Genomic DNA, 17,451 nt, shown 5'->3' with positions numbered 1-17,451 from the left:
AACTACAAAGGCTGTACTACAGACTCTAATTTGCTTAAAACTTTCACACGAGGTTCAGTATCCCTTCTGGCTCCATGTGCTCTACTCCTGCCCAAGGGCCGGCGTAAGCCTTTATGTGGGGCCGGTGATAGCCATGGAGTAGGCGGAGCCAGCCTCCAAGGTTACCTCCCTGCAGGAACAATGGGTTGCAGACAGGCGCAGGCAGTCACAGGCAGTCCAGTGGTTGTATCATCACATTCACCCCCTTAAAATGAGTCCCTGGTGTGGGGAGAAAAACAGTGTCCACCCCCATCTTTGTACCATGTCTGCTAGATACAGAATAGTTGGGAGAGAAAAATCATACTTACAGATTTACAAATTCAGGCAATCTGTTGGTTGCCATTGTGTCTGGGACTGTCATAGGACAGGCTCCTGGTCAATGGTCAGTGAAGGTTGGCTGGGTCAGGGGTGGTTGGAGTGGTCGGCGGTGTGGTGCATGGCAGTGAGGAGGTGTAGGTTTGGGGTGGGTCCGTGGGCAGCAGGGTCCTGTAGATGATGGTGGGCAGGGAGTATTTCGGCTCCAGGAGGGTTCTGGAGATGCCGGGGTGCCCAGGATGGGATCCTTCTGGTGCCAGGTCCCGAGTCGAGACGTTGTTCTCGCGTCCACTGGGGTACGCCACGGAGGTGTAATATGGGTTGGCATGGAGGAGGTGCACCTGGTCGACCAGGGGGTCAGATTTGTGAGTCCTCACGTGTCTACAGAGAAGGACGGGTCCTGGAGACAACAATCATGCAGGCAGTGAGACTCCTGTTACTGATTTCCTGGGGAAGGAAAAGAAGCGTTTTTTTTTTATTTTTTTTAAATTTTTTATTTTTCACACTATAAACCACATTGATCAAGATACATACATTTTTCTTTTCAAATATAAGCAGTGTCGTTTTCTCCCCCCCCTTCCCATCCCACCCTCCCTACCTCCACTCCCATTCATTTAAAGTACAGAATCTAAGATACATTAAACCCGTCAAACAATGTTGTCACTCAATAAAAATAAACAAGAAATTCCACTGAATCAATTCTTTTCATTTCCTTCTCCTTCTGTCATTTTAGGTGGTAGATGTCCCCGGTAGGTTTTCTCTATTGTGTTTCATGTATGGCTCCCATATTTGTTCAAATATTGTAATATTATTTCTTAAATTATATGTTATTTTTTCTAATGGAACACATTTATTCATTTCTATATACCATTGTTGTATTCTCAAGTTATCTTCTAATTTCCAGGGTGACATAATACATTTTTTTGCTACGGCTAGGGCTATCCTAACAAATCTTTTTTGTACACCATCCAAATCAAGTCCAAATTCTTTGTTTTTTATGTTACTTAGGAGGAAGATCTCTGGGTTTTTTGGTATATTGCTTTCTGTGATTTTATTTAATATCTGGTTTAGATCTTCCCAAAGTTTTTTCACTTTCTCACACGTCCACATTGCATGAATTGTTGTTCCCATTTCTTTTTTACAACGAAAACATCTGTCAGATACTGTTGGGTCGCATTTATTTAACTTTTGAGGTGTAATAATTAGACTGTGTATGGATACACAGGCTATACATTACACCTCAAAAGTTAAATAAATGCGACCTAACAGTATAGTATCATATGTAACCTCGTGTTTATTGTATTTCTCATAGTTCCAGAGCATAACTTTTCCCATGTTTCCTTCTTTATCTTTATGTTTAAATCTTGTTCCCATTTTTTGTTTAGTTTTACCATTTGCTTCCTCATTCTCCTTTACTTGCAGTTTAATATACATATTTGTTATAAATTTTTTGATTATCATTGTATCTGTAATCACATATTCAAAATTACTTCCCTCTGGTAACCTCAGACTGCTTCCCAATTTGTCCTTCAAGTAGGATTTCAGTTGGTAGTATGCCAACACTGTATCTTGAGTTATATTATATTTATCCTTCATTTGTTCAAAGGATAGTAATTTATTTCCTGAAAAGCAATTTTCTATTCTTTTGATCCCTCTTTTCTCCCATTCTCTATAGGAAAGGTTATCTGTTGTAAAAGGGATTAGCTGATTTTGCGTCAGTATTAGTTTTGGTAATTGGTAATTTGTTTTATTCCTTTCTACATGAATCTTCTTCCAAATATTGAACAGATGATGTAATACTGGAGAATTCCTATGTTGTACCAATTTTTCATCCCATTTATATATGTTCAGGTATCTTCTCCCCTATTTTATCGAGTTCTAATCTAGTCCAATCTGGCTTTTCCCTTGTTTGATAAAAATCTGATAGGTATCTTAATTGTGCGGCTCTATAATAATTTTTAAAGTTTGGCAGTTGTAAGCCTCCTTGTTTATACCATTCTGTTAATTTATCTAGTGCTATCCTCGGATTCCCCCCTTTCCATAAAAATTTCCTTATTATTTTCTTTAACTCCATGAAGAATTTCTCTGTCAAGTGTATTGGCAATGCCTGAAATAGGTATTGTATCCTTGGGAAAATTTTCATTTTAATACAGTTTATACTTCCTATTAGTGTTAGTGGTAAGTCTTTCCAATGCTCTAAGTCGTCCTGTAATTTTTTTCATTAGTGGATAATAATTGAGTTTATATAGATGGCTGAGGTTTTTATTTATTTTTATACCTAGGTATCGTATTGCTTGCATTTGCCATCTGAATGGTGATTCTTTTTTAAATTTTTAGAAATCCGCATTATTCATTGGCATTGCTTCACTTTTATTTGAGTTAATCTTGTAACCCGACACTTCTCCATATTCCTTCAATTTCTTATGTAATTCTTTTATTGATATTTCTGGTTCTTTTAAGTATAACGTCATCTGCAAATAAACTGATTTTATATTCCTTGTCTTTTATTTTTATCCCTTTTATTTTATTTTCTGTTCTTATCAATTCTGCTAGTGGTTCTATGGCTAACGCGAACAATAAGGGTGATAGTGGGCATCCCTGCCTTGTTGATCTGCTTAAGTTAAATTGCTTTGATATATATCCATTTACTGTCACTTTCACCAATGGCCCCTTATATAATGCTTTAATCCAATTAATATACTTCTCTGGTAAACTGAATTTTTGTAATACTTTGAATAAATAATTCCATTCTACTCTGTCAAAGGCCTTCTCTGCGTTTAAAGCAACTGCTACTGTTGGAGCTTTATTCCTTTCTACTGCATGAATTAAGTTAATAAATTTACAAATATTGTCTGTTGTTCGTCTTTTTTTAATAAATCCAGTTTGGTCTAGATTTACTATTTTAGGTACATAGTCGGCTAATCTGTTTGCTAATAGTTTAGCTATTATCTTATAATCTGTGTTAAGTAAAGATATTGGTCTATATGACGCTGGTGTGAGTGGATCTTTCCCTATCTTTGGTATTACTGTAATTATTGCTGTTTTGCATGAATCTGGTAAGCTTTGTGTTTTATCAATCTGGTTGATTACTTCCAGGAGGGGAGGAATTAATAAATCTTTAAATGTTTTATAGAATTCTATTGGGAATCCATCCTCTTCTTGTGTTTTATTATTTGGTAGTTTTTTTATTATCTCTTGTATTTCTACTATTTCAAATGGTTCTGTTAATTTATTTTGTTCCTCTATTTGTAATTTTGGTAGTTCAATTTTAGTTAAAAATTCATCTATTTTGTCTTCTTTCCCTTCGTTTTCAGTTTGGTATAATTATTCGTAGAATTCTCTGAAGTTTTCATTAATCTCCGTTGGATTATATGTGATTTTTTTGTCTTTTTTCCTTGATGCCAATACCATTCTCTTAGTTTGTTCTGTCTTAAGCTGCCATGCTAGAATTTTGTGCGTTTTTTCTCCTAGTTCATAATATTTCTGTTTTGTCTTCATTATGTTCTTCTTCACCTTATATGTTTGTAGTGTTTCATATTTTATTTTTTTATCTGCCAATTCCCTTCTTTTAGTTGTGTCTTCCTTCATTGCTAATTCTTTTTCTATATTTACTATTTCCCTTTCCAACTGCTCTGTTTCCTGATTATAGTCCTTCTTCATCTTGGTGACATAACTTATTATTTGCCCTCTGATGAACGCTTTCATTGCATCCCATAGTATAAACTTATCTTTCACTGATTCCGTATTTATTTCAAAGTACATTTTAATTTGTCTTTCAATTAATTCTCTAAAATCCTGCCTTTTAAGTAGCATGGAGTTTAATCTCCATCTATACATTCTTGGAGGGATGTCCTCTAACTCTATTGTCAATATCAGGGGTGAGTGGTCCGACAATATTCTAGCTTTATATTCTGTTTTTCTTACTCTGTCTTGCATACGAGCTGATAACAGGAATATGTCTATTCTTGAGTATGTTTTATGTCTACCCGAATAATATGAATATTCCTTTTCCTTTGGGTGTTGTTTCCTCCATATATCCAAAAGTTGCATTTCTTGCATCGATTTAATTATAAATTTGGTGACTTTGTTCTTTCTGTTAATTTTTTTCCCAGTTTTATCCATGTTTGAATCCAAATTAAGGTTGAAATCCCCTCCTATTAGTATGTTCCCTTGTGTGTCTGCTATCTTCAAAAAAATATCTTGCATAAATTTTTGATCTTCTTAGTCAGGTGAATATACATTGAGTAAATTCCAAAACTCCGAATATATCTGACATTTTATCATTACATATCTCCCTGCTGGATCTATTATTTCCTCTTCTATTTTAATTGGTACATTTTTACTGATTAATATAGCTACTCCTCTAGCTTTTGAATTATGACGCTGCTGTTACATGTCCTACCCAATCTCTCTTTAATTTCTTGTGCTCCATTTCAGTTAAATGTGTTACTTGTATGAATGCTATATCAATTTTTTCTTTTTTCAGTAAATTTAGCAGTTTCTTCCTTTTGATTTGGTTATGTATTCCGTTAATATTTAAAGTCATATAGTTCAACGTAGCCATTTCATACTTTGTTTATCTTTCCTTTCCGTTTCCTCATCATCACCTTTCCTTCTTATCCATTTCTGCTTTCTTGTTTTGAACATTTTATAAGACAACATTTCTAAAACATCAAACATTTCCCTTATTCTCCTATCTAAAATTTCTTTAACCCCACTATCCCCTCCCCTTCCTGAGTTGCCCTTTATCCCTTGTCGGGCAACCACATCTCCCCTCTCCATTTGGATTTGCGAATTCACTCGCAAGCGTCAACTGATTTCGCAGTGACCGTAACTCCTCCCCACCCAGCCCCCCCAGAAAAGATTTCAATTTTCATATATAACAAAGGTCACTGTCTTAATTCCCTCCTTAGTTCCTCTCTTCCCTTTCATTCCCTTATTAATTCTTATCTATACTCTATATATTTTCTTTTAAATACGGATGCACTCATGTACACACATATATACATACACACACATATATATATACCCATATACACACATACATATAGTTTGTGGTCATTTTTACTCTCGTTACATGTCTTCATCTCTCTGCCTGTTTTGTAGTTGTTCTGCAAATTTTCGTGCTTCCTCCGGATCCGAGAATAGTCTGTTTTGCTGCCCTGGAATAACTATTTTAAGTACCGCTGGGTACTTCAGCATAAATTTATATCCTTTTTTCCATAGGATCGTTTTTGCTGTATTAAACTCCTTTCTCTTCTTCAGGAGTTCAAAACTTATGTCTGGATAGAAAAAAATTTTTTGACCTTTGTATTCCAGTGGCTTTTTGTCTTCTCTTATTTTCTTCATTGCTTTCTCCAATATATTTTCTCTTGTTGTATATCTTAAGAATTTTACTAAAATGGATCTTGGTTTTTGTTGTGGCTGTAGTTTCGGGGCTAATGTTCTATGTGCCCTTTCTATTTCCATTTCTTTCTGTAATTCTGGTCTTCCTAGGACCCTGGGGATCCAATCTTTTATAAATTCTCTCATATTCTTGCCTTCTTCATCTTCCTTAAGGCCCACTATCTTTATATTATTTCTTCTGTTATAATTTTCCATTATATCTATCTTCTGAGCTAACAGCTCTTGTGTCTCTTTAACTTTTTTATTAGATTCTTCTAATTTCTTTTTTAAATCCTCTACTTCCATTTCTACGGCTGTTTCTCGTTCTTCCACCTTGTCCACACTTTTTCCTATATCTTCTTTTTATTTCACTAAATTCTTGTAATTGCCATTCTTTTACTGATTCCATATATTCTTTAAAAAAATATATATCCATTGTCTTGCCTTTCCCTTCTTCTTCCATTTCTCTATGGTCTTCTTCTTCTTCTTCCTCTGGGTTGGTCATCTGTTGTTTCCTTGTATTCTTTTTACTCTCTTCTTTCTTGTTCTCGTTGTTTTCTATGTTCTCTTCCTGTTGTTGTGTTGCAGCTGTCATTCTCAGCTGTGGAGATCGACTCCTCAGCTGGTCCCCCCTGCCGTCAGTGTTTTTTTTTCATGCGCATTAGTGCATGCACGACTCCTCGCGCATGCGCGGTTGCACACTTTTACTTGGCTCCGCGAGCCATTTTTGTAGTCCCGAGCTCGGGACTTCAACTGACCTTAGAGAGCGGGCTTCTCTCTCCGCGGCAGGCCTCCTTGGACAGGTAAGGCCTTCACCTTCTTCTTCCGACGTTCTTTCTTCTTCTCTTCTTCCCGTTGCTTTCGACTTTTCTTTCTTCGCTGCCATTTTCTTCCCACCTTTACTTTCACTTTGTTTTAATTTTTATTCTTGTGCCTTTGTGTTTTGTGTATTTTTTTTAAACTTTTCCGGAGAGGGCTGGAGTTCCCTGACCGGCCACTACTCCATCACGTGACTCCTCCGAAAAGAAGCGTTCTTGAGAGGTCTGGTTGGTAGCTGTGCATAAGAGTGACTGTATGGAATGGAGCACCTTGGGATGGCCTCCTGCCAGTAGCTGGTGGACCATCCTTTCGACCCAAGGACCAGGAGGACAGCCTTCCAGAATACCCCGTTCTCACGTTCTACCTGCCCATTGCCCCTGGGTTATAGCTAGTTATGTGACTAGATGTAATGCCTTGCATTGCCAGGTACTGTGCAGCTTCTCACTCATGAAGCTAGACCCCTGATCACTGTAGATGAATGTTGGGTATCCGAACATGATAGAAAACTGCACTTGTGCCTTGATAATGGAGGCGATGGCGGTATCAGGAAACTGGAGTATTTGTCTATAACCGGGAGGAAATAGACGTTCTTGTTCATGGAAGCTAGTAGCCCCTTTAAGTCGATGCTGAGTTGCTCGAAGGGCCAAGTGGCCTTTATTACATGGGCCTATGCTGGACGGAAGATGCTCGGTTTGCACTCCACACAGACTTGGCAGGACCGGATTTCCTGGACAGTGAAGGGGAGATTTCGGGATTTCACGAAATGGTACAGGCGCGTGACACCTGGGTGGCAAAGGGTGTTGTGCAGCACCTGATGTTGCTCGGACTGTGCACTGGTGCAGGTTCAGGACAGTGCATCGGGGGAGTCGTTGAGTTTCCCCAGCCTATAGTGAATGTTGTAGCTGAATGTGGCCAGCTCAACTCTCCACCACAAGATCTTGTCGTTTTTGATTTTGCTGAATATGAATGCCACCGCATGCTGGTCTGTGAGGAGGCTGAACCACCTGCCTGCCAGGTAGCGGCGCCAGTGGCAAACTACTTCCATGATCACCTGGGCGTTCTTTTCAATGGAGGAATGCCCAAGCTCTGAGCTGTGGAGGGTTCAGGAGAAAAAGGTGACAGATCTGTCCCCTTGGTTGAGGGTGGGAGTGAGGGCAGTGTTAGAGCCTTCGCACTCCACCTGGAATGGGGTGTTCTCATCCATGACTTGTATCGTGGTGATGGTGATGTCTTCTCTTATGCAGGCGAAGGCCGCTTGCACCTCGGCGGGGAGGGGAAAGGTGGTGGCTTTGGCCAGTGGACAAATCTTATCTGAGAACCAGGGGACCCACTAGCAATTGTAAGAAAACAGCCCTAGGCACCTGCGCAGGGTCTTGAGTGTGGGGGGATCGTGAGTTCCATCAGGGGCGCATGCATTCAGGACCGATAACACATATTCCATGATGCATGCACGTCTTCGTATTATAGGTGAGATTTAATGCCTCTGCCCTCCATAGGAATTTCTTCAGATTAGCATCATGGTCCTGCTGGTCGTGCCCACAGATGGTGACATTGTCCAGGTATGGGAAGGTCGCTCTTAGGTTATGTCGATCTACCTTACGATCTATCTCCTTCTGGAACCTGGATACTCCATTTGCGACCCCAAAGGGGACCTAGCAGACTAGTAAAGGCGCCCATCAGCCTCTAAGGTGTTATCGGGCTTATTCCAAGCGTGGATGGGGAGCTGATGATAGACTGACTTCAGGTCAGTGGTGGATAAATCCCTGTACTGGGCTATCTCATTGACCTTGTCGGCAATACAGGGTACTGGGTAGGCGTTCAGCTGGGTGTAGCAGTTGATGGTCTGACTAAAGTCGATGACCATCCTTGGTTTACTCTAGCTACTTTGACCACCAGGACCTGGGCTCACCAGGGGCTAGTGCTGGGCTCTATTACCCATTCTACCAGAAGCTGTGGCATCTCAACCTTGATGAAGGCCCTTTCAGCTGCACAGTCATGCCTGCTTTTGGCTGCAATGGGCTTGCATTCTAGCGTCTGGTGGTTGAAGAGGGATGGAGGGGGTACCTCTAGGGAGGACAGTCCATAGGTGGGGCGGGGGCAGTCGCTAGGTTTGGCATTGTGGACGGTGAGTTGGGGGATTTGACCACCGAAAGCTAGAGTGACACTGCAGAGATGGCACTGGAAATCTAGTCCCAGAATAATCGGGGCACAGAGCTCTGGCATGACCAGGAGCCTGAACCCTTTGTACGTTTCCCCTCCCACAGTCAGATTTACAGAATGGCACCCCAGCACTGTGATGGAGTGGTCCTGGGACCCAAAAGTAATGAAAAAGTTCACTGGGTGTACTTTGAGCACTAGCTTATGGTCCACATGCAGGTACATGAAGCTCTCAGTATTACCGCTATTCAAACAGGCATTTTATTACCTTCCCATTGACAGCAATGTCCATCATTGAGCACCCAGGTCTGTGGGGGATGTTGACCGACAGCGTGGTGGATGCTAGGACCGACTCGGGGTCCAAGTTGGTGCTCCAAGCTGGCAGGAGTGAGTAGCAGTTTGTAGGTTCAGTCCCGATTAGCCAGAATGATGGAGGCATCATCGTCTGTGCAGCATGGTGGATCTGGTACGTTGTGTGTGCTGGCGTGGGGTGCAACGAGTGTGCAGTCTGGGGCTGGCTGTACGTGCACATGTTGACTGCGTTGTGGGGTCGGTGGGACACAAGTGACATGTTCGGTGCAGGCAGAAATTGGCCAGTCCAAGATGGCCTTGCCCATGGTGAGCACATGGCAGCAGCGTGGTTTGACAGCCAAGCTGGAAGTGGTGTCACTGGTGCAGGCGGAAGTGATGGGCGGAGCAATGGCGCTGCCTGATAATTGTACGTGGAGGCGCCCAGAGGATCGAGGGAGGTTTCCAACTGGTCATGGAGGACCGCAGCGCTCCCGGTGGGTTTGAAGAGGTACACTTTGTAAAAGTGTCCTTTCTTACCGCATCAGGAGGAATGTGAGTTCCTCGCGGGGGCCATTCTTCCAGGAGCGTCTGTTGGACCCACTCTGGGTCCCGCAGTACTTACAGCGGCAGGATGCATTGGTGGTGGCGATCACTCTTCATAGTAGGGCCCCTCAGCAACAGCGGTCGTCTGCATTGGCCAGGCCGGGGGAGGTGGCAGGCAAGCATTGAAGGCTTCTGTGTGGTAGGGTGCACTTCAACAGAGCAGACCACATCAATGACTCTCATGAGGGAAGCATTGCTTTCTTCCAGCAGTCTCTGTCAGGTCGCCTTTGATCGCAGGCTTCGCACACACGCATCTCGGATGAGTCGCTTCTCTCCTCCAGCAGTCACCCCGGTCTCGGTGCGCCAGTTCACTCAGTGCCCCAAGGTAAGCCTCTATTCTCTCATCTGGTTGTTGTAGTTTGATGCTAAACAGGTACCTGGAGTAGAATACATTCGCTGGAGGTTGGTAGATGTTTTACAGGATGGCCATCACTGGTTCATACTCGGTGCAGTCACGGATCACCTGGAATGCCAGTGGGCCCAGTTTTGTGTGCAGTACCATGAGTTTCTTTTGGTCTGAATTGATGATATCAGCCTGAGTGCAGATGATTACCCTGATCGCATGCTTCCAGATCTCGAAGTGGGCTGGAGCTTCCGGGCGTTATGGGTTGATATCCAGCTTTTCTATGCTGAGAAACCTCTCCATAGTTCTTTAAAATTAAGCCAATTAAATTATGATGCGCTGCAATACGAACAAACAAGCTCAACCAAAAAAAGGCTGTACTACAGGCTTTAATTAGCTTAAAACTTGCACACAAGGTTCAGTATCCCTTCTAGCTCTGTGTGCTCTACTCCTGCCCAAAGTCCTTTATATGGGGCCAGTGATTGGCAGGGAGTAAGTGGAGCCAGCCTCCCAGCTTACCTCCCTACAGGTACAATGGGTCGCCCCCTGCAGTAGGCAGTGCAGGGCTGCGGACAGGCGCAGGCAATCACAGACAGTCCAGTGGTTGTATCACCACACCTATACTACCATATGAAATAGTATTTCTCTGGACCACGGTGCACACACATACATGCACTACACAACACACAATAATCACATATGTACATAAAGATATAATTTAAATATATATATCTAAATATTTTGGGATGATTTATTTGTTACAGTAAACTGTTCTTCAGTTTCACAGCCTGCAAGAAGATGCTATTTCCCAGTCTGGCTGTCCTAATTTTGATGCTCCTGTACTTCTTCCTGATGGTAGTGGGCCAAAGATACTATGTGTTGGATGGAACGGGTCCTATATAATTCTTTCAGATCTATTTAAGCACACTGCTTGTAAATGTGGTCAGTAGAGGAAAGGGAAAAATCAGTGATTTTCTCGGCCGTTTTGATGATCCTCTGCAGTCCGATGTCTTTGCAGCCACCATACCACACGATAATGCAGCCAGATAGACAAGTCACTGTCAATTGTGCTCCTATAAAATGTTATCAAGTTGGAGGCCAGTAGCCTTGCTCTCCTCATCATCCTTAGGAAGTGTAGGCACTGCTGCACCTTCCTGGCTAATGAGGAGGTGTTGTGAAATCTTGTAATCTCAATGCACCCAGACTATAGTCCCATGTTAGTTTATGCATGAAGACCCTGCCTACCTTTTTGTTCCAAAGGAATCTATTTACCTGTGTGTTGAGGTTTTGCACGAATCTCTAGGCAGTGCTCTGAGTAAAGTCTGGAAGAGGTAATGGAGCATCGGCAACACATTTTTACACAATTGACCCTGCAATGTGATAGGCAAAGTCATCCACCCATTTAAGTCCTCCTCAATTTTTTTTGAGCAAGGGGATGTAATTAAGATTTACAAATTTGATAAATTGTTGTCTACCTTGACCCCTCCCAGGTACTTGATCCCCATTTGCGGACATCTCAATTGACTTTTCTTTTTCAATTCACTGTCGTCCCCCTTTGTGAGTGGCAAAATTTTCCTTTATCCCAAATAATTCTGTATCCAGAGATATTCCCATAATCTTGCTTGGCCAATGAGTTTGCAGGGTCTATCAGATATATCAACTCATCATCAGTAAACAGGTTGATTTTGCGTTTTTCCTGGCCTACTTTAAAGCCCTTAATATCTGGATCTTGGCGAATGACTTCCGCAAACCATTCAGTAGCTAATACGAATAGAGCTGTGGATAACGGATACCGCTGTCCACTAGATCTAGATAGTGGGAAGACTGAAGATACTTTAGCCTTGGACGCATGATCCAATTTATAAAAGTTAGTCCCAACCCCATTTTCTCCAGCACTTTAAATAAAAAGTCCCATTCTGATTTGTCAAATGCTTTCTCTACATCCAAGGCCACACCTACACTTGGATCACCCCCTGACTGTGCCAAGTGAATAATGCTCAACAATCTGTTTATATTGTCTAACACCTGTCACTTCTGCACAAAGCCTGCTTGACCAATATTTATTAATTTCGGCAAATATTTTGCCAATCTATTTGCCAGTGCTTTCAGTATTCAGTAGTCTGCATTCAGTAACGAGATGAGTCTATGAAAAGACTGTTTCAGTGGGTCACTGTCCTTTTTGGAAGAGTACGCCTGATCCACAACCTCCATAAAGGGAGGGGGGAATCAAAAGAACCTTAAACTCCCTGTAGAATTCAGGGGAGAACCCGTCCTCCCCCAGAGACTTGCCAACTTCCAGTAAACCTAATGCTTCCACTATCATTCAGCACCTCTTGCTCTTCTGGACCTAAATTTGGCAGTTCCAATTTTAACAGGAAATCATCTATTTTTTTCTGATTTTCCCCCTTTGACTCTGTTCTATATAACTGTTCATAAAACTGTTGGAAAGTATCATTAATTTTCCTTCAGCTTGTATGAATTCCTTTCATTCCCCTTTTGTATCATATTAATTGTTCTCGAGGCCTGTTCTGCCCTCAGCTGCCAGGAGAGAACTTTATGGGCCCTTTCTCCTAGTTCATAATATTTCTAGTCCAGTAACCTCCTTTTCCAATTATTCCACCTCTCTCAAATATTCTCTCTTAAATCTTTTAGTATATCCAATTATTTGCCGTTTTAAATATGCCTTGTGTCACAAATGAGAAATTTATCCACAGGAGAGGTACAGTTAGTCTCGCAGAACATGTTATCTGAGTTCTAATAAAGCTACAAAACTCCATTTTCTTCAACAGCCATGAGTTAAGGTGCCACCTATACACAGTCTCCTGTTTATCTGGCATTATAAGCGTAAGTGTCCGGGGGGAGTGATCTAACAAAAGATTCCATGATCCTTCCCTCTAATTGGGTTGATGCCAAAAATAAATCTCTCCTGGTAAAGGAATCATGTTGCTTGGAATAAACCCTCTCCCTTGGATGCTGCCTTCTCCATGCATCTATTTAATTCAGCTCTTTCATAAAGGCCACCGGAGCTTTGGCTGCCTTGACCCCTTGATACTCTTTTCATCGACTTATCCAAAACTGGATTCAGACAAAAATTGAAGTTTTCTCCAATCAGGATGTTTTCTCTACCCTCCCCCAATTTCAAAAAGACATCTTGTATAAATTTCTCGTTAAAATTGGGGGCATATTCAATAGGGTCCAGGATTCCAAATATATCTGACAGTGTACCATTACATATGTTCCTGCTTTATCCTTGACTACACTCTCCACCCTCACTGGAACATTCTTCCCTATCAAATGGCTACTACCCTTGCCTTAGAATTAAAGGAGGATGAAATTGTTTGGTCCACCCATCCTCTTTTTAACTTCTGATGCTCTCTTTCTCTCAGGTATGTCTCTTGGAAAAAATGTCCACTTTTCCTCTTCACTGTCCCATTTAGTCCATTAAAACAGGCATTTAATCGTAGTAATCTTTGCCTCGGAGATCCTCCCCACATTTGTGCTCCCTTCACATGCCCACCACTCCCCGTCCAGTTCCCATCCAATCCTCTGACCTCAAACCTTTGGACCAGCACGTCGAGTCTACAACGCACCCTACAAAAACACCCAACACCTTACAACAATAAACCCCTGTCCCCTTACTACCTCTCCCACTAACCCATCCTCTTCTCCTAAACCACTCCTTCTTCCTCCCCTTCCCCCCTGTCCTCAAGCTCTGGCACCCAAAATGTTGGCGCCATCTCCTTCTATCTTATGGATCACACCTGATGTACCCATCCTCTTCCACTCCCCCCACCCCAGAGCCCTCCCAGATAATCCTTTTCCTCATTAACAAACATATATACATAGAGAACCAATAACCCTCCCATTTATCTTATAAACTTCAACCCACACATTTAACAAATTAACTATTCAACCCTTAACTACCTAATCTTTCCATCTCCAACCATCACATTTTGCTTTACATATTTTATCCAAATTTACTGAGCTAATTATACTTAATTATCACATTTCAGTTTTAAGACAAGTATTAATCATATATGTTGCTTATATATTGACTATTTTTTATCTTTCCAATAGCTCAATGTATCTATAACGTCTTCTCTTCCATTAAATCCTTGGGTGTTCCCTTTTTGACCCTTGGCAATTTCCTGGGCCTCCCTAGAGTCCGTGAAAAATTCCCCCCCCCACAGCATTATTATTTTCAGTGTCACTGGATGGTGAAGAGGAAATTCATATCTGCCTGAGTGTCCTTTTTACTTTTTCCTCCTTTTTAACAGCTTTGCACTGATGTCTGGATAAAAAATATCTTTTGCCCATGAATCTCTAATGGACTTCCCCTTTCCTTTGTACCAACTGCTGCTGTGTGCAAAATTCTTTCCTTATCCTGTAACCATAAAACCTTCATTGAGATAAAGCATGGCTTCCGACCAGGACCTGGGTGTGGGGCAGAGGACTGATGCACCCTTTCTATTTCTACACTATCCCCCACCTTGTCACTACCCAATGTCTTTAGGATCCAATCTTGAAGGAAGGTAATCATATCCTTCCCTTAACCCAACAATTTTAACATGCCCCTTCTACTATGATTTTCCAGGGAGTCTATTTTTAGCCACATCTACACCCTATCCTTTGCCCACGTTTCCATCTCTGTCTTTATTGCCCTGACTCTATCCATCACCTTGTCTTCCATGTCTGCCCCCCTGTTTGTTAACCTACTCAGGGTCCCCTGCATTTTATTTAGCCGCTGAACCAAGAAGTTCAATTTTTTAATCTAATTTTTCTCAGAGGCATCTCTTCCCCTCCTCCACTGCTTTTAAGATAACTCTTGGGGAAGGGTCTGTATCCCCCTCCTCCTCTCTCTGTCAGGTCACTCCTTCTGGCTTCTTTCAGTTTGGTTACTTACACTTCCCCCTCCCCCCTCCTCCTCTCACGATAGGCTATGCAGATTGCACCTCCAATTCTCTTCACTGTCACTCCTCTGCTTTCCCATACCATTGCAGGGCCAGGCATTTGTTATGCTCTCCCGTCTGTCCAGGTACTCCGGGCTGTTCCTCTCCCGCCTCTCAGTCGCCATCCCCACTTCATGCCTGATCAATTGTCACTTCCCAGGCCTCCCCACAGGTTCTTCCTCCGACGCTGACTGCTGAATGCACGTTGATCCTGCTGCTCACAAGGAGTTTAAGACCCCTCTGGCTCCTCTCGTGTTGAAGTCCTCCTCTCCAGCTCTTCCTGCGATTACACCAACCGCTCTTCTTGTTGGTCGGTTCCCGACTCCCTCTCTGCTCATTCCAGAGGGTGGAAGCATCCCCACCTCCTGACTTCAACTCACCTCCACCTGCCTGTTTATTCTGTTCTTCATGTTGCAGGGAGAGGATCTCTTCTACTCCATCTTTCTCTTCCAATGCTAACCTCAGGTCGCCTCTGCCATTTTGACTGCCACAAGGTGATCTGGCTCAATTACCAGCATTGGTTTTTTCTTCACCTGCTCCCTTTAATGCTTGCTTGTTTTTCTTTATCATTTTTCCTTTCTTTGAGTCTTCTTCAATCTCCTCCTATGTTTTCTTTTTATTATTTTGGTCATTTTTGGTCGGTTTCTATGATTTTTGTCTTCTCAATGTGGTGTTACGAGCCCAAAGGATCCCAAAACACAGCAGCAATAGATATTCACTATGACAAATGGTTACTTAAACAAAAGTTGTTTTTAATTATCTTTAAACATGAAAACAGAATCAAACATTAACTTACCACTATTAACTTAACTAACCTAACTTAACCACCTTCTAATTCTAAGCTTATGTGTATGTAATGTGTGTGTAAATTTAAGAAAGTTCTTTGGTTCGCAATCCAATCTCACTTCTTATTCTTCCAAGTTCAGTGGTTGCAGGCAATTCTTATACTATGCACAGAATTTAACATGTATAAAGTTCACCAGGCTTTGGTGCTCAAAAGGTAAATGTTTACCACTCAGGAAGGTTCTCGTAGGGTTTGCTGAGAGGGATTTGTGATTCCAGGACTTCCACAGTTGTACCACCATTAGTCACCTCAATGTCTTGCTGATGAAACTTGCCCCATTAGGGTTCTTTCAAGTTACCACAGAGTTCCTTTCTGCTTCTATTATTCCAAGAGAAACACTAGACAGCTGGTACTTTCAGCCATCCGCCACTCTGGAGCTTCTGTCTCAGTTCCAACAGCTTCTGCTTCAGTTTCAGCAAGCTTCTCCTGGCTTCAGTTTCAGCAAGCTTCTCTGTCTTGCCTACATTGACTGAGACCACTTGCTTGATCCTTCTCTCTCTCTCTCTCTCTCTCTCTCTCTCTCATTTTTGCAAAAAAATCTGACCTTCTCCAGCAAACAATAGGAGTCAGTCTTCTGGTTCACCTGTTGTTTTTAGGTAAACAGGAACTCATTAGTGGCCTTTCTGTGAGCACTCCAAAACTCTACAAAGAGGTGTCAATAGACATCATGTCTCCTGCTTGTTGCTTTGAAGACAATAGTTCATTCATTCCAACAAGTCAATTCAATCAACACCTATTTGTGAAATCTCCATAGGCATTCTTCACAATTTCTGCAAAGTCACTGTGGATATGAATTCTTCAGTATTTCAAATAAGATGTTTTAAAAATGTATGTATGTAACCTACTCACTTTACCCAATTTATCTCCCAAAAATATTTCTATATATTCTATCACACTAGGAGCTCTCTGGGTTCGCTGCTCACTCCTCAGCTCCCATTATGTAACCAGCCTGCAGAAATTTTAATTCAATTTATAATATATAACCAGCCTTTCAGGCCCAAAATGTTAGTTGTATATTTTCAGATTTCAGATTTATTGTCAGAGTACACACATGATATCACATACATACCTGAGATTCTTTTTTTCTGTGGGTGTGGCAGAATTACCACTAATTGGTAGCACAAAAAAAATAAACTGTACAACACTGTAAAACATGTAAACAGAGAACTATAAACAAAAAAAAACTCTTTCCTGATGGCAGCAGTGAGAACAGAGCATGTGCTGGGTGGTGTGGGTCTTCGATATGTTTTGGACCCTGGAAATTTTATTTTCAGACCAAAGACAGGACCACTGCTATGTATTGCTGAAGCAGCGCTGGGAAAATTGGCAGCTGCGTGAAACAGCACTGGTAAAATGAGAGCTGTCAGAAGCCCGAGAGCCGCACGCTGGAAGCCAGTGAGCTTGCTGAGAGTGGTCAACTTCTCTCCACCACTCGGGAGATCTGAAGGCACGCACTGGGGCAGTGGAAGGTCCCAGCATGCTGAGTTTTGAACTGGCTGGTCAGTTAGTCAGATGGTCAGAGAGCAGTCATCAGACATTTGGTCTGTGCATGCGTGCTTCAGCAAACAAGAGGCTGAGTTACTTCATTCACAGGTATTAGCACTGCCGTCCATAACTGTCTGTCAGCCTGCTCACCCTGTAGTTTCAGTGGGAGAAAGGAGATTGTGTTACTTTACCTACAGGCGCCAGTGCTGTTGTCCTGACAG

The 17,451-nt window shown here is 42.0% G+C and overlaps 1 protein-coding gene across 9 annotated transcripts in view; it reads left to right on the top strand.

Annotated features, from left to right (window-relative positions):
- Positions 1–17,451, top strand: part of idua (alpha-L-iduronidase) — a 236,747-nt gene that overhangs the window by 183,010 nt on the left and 36,286 nt on the right. The window lies entirely within an intron of this gene.

Source organism: Narcine bancroftii, chromosome 3 (genome assembly GCF_036971445.1).
Source record: "Narcine bancroftii isolate sNarBan1 chromosome 3, sNarBan1.hap1, whole genome shotgun sequence".
NCBI lineage: Eukaryota > Metazoa > Chordata > Chondrichthyes > Torpediniformes > Narcinidae > Narcine > Narcine bancroftii.
The sequence above is the reverse complement of the archived record's forward strand: the minus strand, read 5'-3'. Positions and strand labels throughout refer to the sequence as shown.